This window comes from Somniosus microcephalus, unplaced genomic scaffold (genome assembly GCF_052327205.1).
Source record: "Somniosus microcephalus isolate GS21.2 unplaced genomic scaffold, FLI_Smic_1.0 unresolved_chr1, whole genome shotgun sequence".
In the NCBI taxonomy this organism is placed as follows: Eukaryota; Metazoa; Chordata; class Chondrichthyes; order Squaliformes; family Somniosidae; genus Somniosus; species Somniosus microcephalus.
In genome coordinates this window covers 105934579-105937450 of record NW_028225179.1, presented here as the reverse complement: position 1 = coordinate 105937450, position 2872 = coordinate 105934579, and the positions used below count along the sequence as shown (strand labels likewise).

General features: G+C 47.9%; 1 long non-coding RNA gene across 1 annotated transcript; it reads right to left on the bottom strand.

Moving 5' to 3' along the window:
• Positions 1–1092: 1092 nt before the first annotated feature.
• LOC147095688 (uncharacterized) lies at positions 1093–1811 on the bottom strand. Its single transcript, XR_015074816.1, has 2 exons — positions 1451–1811; positions 1093–1363 (listed from the first exon to the last, which is right to left on the bottom strand). It is a non-coding gene; the product is annotated as an uncharacterized LOC147095688 (long non-coding RNA).
• Between the last annotated feature and the right edge of the window lie 1061 nt (positions 1812–2872).

The following is a 2872-nucleotide window of genomic DNA, read 5'->3' as shown; positions in this document are numbered from 1 at the left end:
ATAAGGCGGTCGCGATTGAGGACCGCGAGCTGTGTGGTCCAGCTATTAAAATTGTCTTTTTTTTAATGGGCCATTTACATTTTTTAAAATTTCATCGCATTTTCCGGATGGAGCCCTGTAATCAGGCCTGGGCTTCCTGGGAGTTTTTTCTAGGCTGAGACAACTTTGCGAAACGTTCTCTCCGTTTTTGGTCCTTTATTTAGTGAAATAATGTGATTGACTCTGCCCTAGTGACTAATCCAATGACACGCCGTTCCCCCTGCCCATAGACACATACTGTAGTCTGGCCGCAACCAACGGGGAAGGTGGCGCTTGAGCAATAAAAATTAACGCTAAACGAAAAGAGAGAGAAAAGGTCCTGGTAAAAAAAAGGAGGGAGAGTGTGAGCAAGAGGAGGTAGGAAAGGGGGTAAGGGGGAGAAAGCAAGGTGGGACATAGGGAGGAGTGGAAAAGAGGTAGAGAGTGGGGAGAGGGGGAGGAGAGAGGGAGAAGGCAGAAAGGAGGATGGAGGGAAGGATGAAGACAGGAATAGAGGGAGAGGTGCATCGTCGAATTACACAATAAAATGGAATACAACCCTTTTTGGAGAACGGAATGAGAACACGTCCCGAGTATTCCTGAGTTTAATACCATTTAAACTTTCAGCTATGAGCGAGGATATTACTACTCCGATGAAAGGTCATCGAGCTGAAACGTTAACTCTGTTTCTCTCGCCACAGGTGCTGCCTGACCCGCTGAGGGTTTTCAGCATTTTCTGGTTTTTATTTCAGATTTCCAGCTTGGATAAGCAAAATTGTTTTGAACGCCGCTCCACCCTGACTTTAAAAAAAAAATAGCCAGTGGACCCAACGGCTGACGTGCACTGTGGGAACAACTTGTGAATCTTTCCAATTTTACATTGTCAAATGACCCATTTGAATGGCGTTTCTGACAACTACTCCCGAGTTTGAGACCGCGAAGCGAAAAAGTAACCATTTGCCCATGCGTATTGAACGAGCTTGACAATCCCGCTACTCCAAAGGACATCAGGTCGGGAAGATGGTCTGCAAGAAGGAATCATCAACTCGTGAATAAAACAGCAAGACCAGAGAATCGATTGCGGGGACTGATGGTTTTATTATTAACAGTCAGGTGAAGGGTTGCTCGGCGGCTTCTCGGAATGGCCACCAATCGGTTGATGCCGGTGATATCATCGATTGGAAGACAATTGGAAAAAAACCAGCTCAAGATGTCCAGGCACAATTCTTGGATTTGTTCAAAAATGGCACAAGAATTGCGTTTGGACAATCAAGAGCTAGAATCCTCAGGCAGTTCTCCCTCAATGTACAAGTAAAGGAGGGCCATCTAACCTAGTTTTAACCTGCTGAGAAAGGAGAGACAATAAACTCGGTTCAAAAGCTTCAGAGCAAACAGCATTCTAACACTGCCCAACATTTTCAAGTGAACCTACATTTGGAGTTATATCTGCGTGCGGCGCCCGTTCAAATGTTCAGCTTGGCTCCAATTGTCCCGCCTTGGCTTCATTGTGTCGATCTTCCATTCGTGAAGTGTCGAGTCCGATTGTCCTGAGGCTGAGGGCTACCTCCAAACCTCAGCAAAGCCCCTCCGCGGGGACCTGCTCGCTTCTCTGTGGGGCTGGAGGAGATGAAATCGCCCCGGGGATTGAGTTGGGCCAGTAATCTGGAGATTTTTTTTTAGGGGGGTGAAGGTTGGATGTCCTCTCTCCGGCTTTCTCGTGGCTTCCACTTGCTCCCGATTCTGTCGCTCTGAAGACTCACTCGCCCCTGGCTGCCCTTTGAGTCTTTGCTCTCAGCTTTGTTCCCCCCCCCCTCCTCCTCCTCCTCCCCACCCAGGCTGCTCAGTTAGTGGGCAGGGTATCCGCTGACAATATATCCTCTCGGCCAACCGACTGTCCGGACTCAATAGACCTGTAGGGTGATGGATGGAGATCAGTTAGCTCATGAATCGAACGCCCCCCTCCCTCCCTCGGTCACTATGGCAGTGTGGAGACTATTTAAGCCTTCCCATCCATTCCCTCCCCCTCCCCCGCCACAAAAAAAACACACACACAGAAAGACCTCACCTCTTGTACACTCAGAACTCTTCTAAATAGAATCTCTGATGCTGTTGTGCCTTGGACGATTGGTACAAGGATTTGGGGAGGAATAAAATAAACACAGATCCTTCTTGTTGTCCCCTTTGCAAAGGCTGCTTTGTGACCAGGGAGTGAGTTCGTGACATAAGAACCCACTGTGCTTATCGTGCTGGAACAAGGAGACCCAATAACGGTGCAAAAATGTCACTCACCCAGCAAGCGGGGAGCACGTTGGGACACATCATAAAACTGGAGTGAGGACGGTTCAATCTCAAACTTTCCTCATTGTTTCCCGGCCTGTCGCTCTTGTTCCTTGCAGCTTTTTTTTTTAACCTCTCCCCTTTAATTTATCGGGCAAATAGTTTCTCCTCGTCTCCCGGGTCGCCTGGCAACCGAGATACAAAGGGGATAGAAGAAAAAGAGAGAAGCGACACACAAAAAAAAATGCCCAGCCAATCTAAAGTGAGAGAAAAGTTTCCTGATGTTTGCAATGTTCTCTAATTCTTGGCGGCGAGATAATCCAGGAAAGGAGCTAAATTGGTTGGAGAGAGTGTACATTTTATCAGATGAGAAAATGGACTGTCACACACACACACACACACACACACACACAAAAAGACCTGATTTTCAAAACGCCCAGTAATTTCCCCTGCCTTTGCCCCGTTTGCCGCCCCGCTTTGAACACTCGCCGCCGCATTCACACCTGGCGTCCTCTCCCCCCAAAAAACCCCCTGCTGACAAATCTGTAACCCTCTTTTACATTTCCTTAACTTGGGG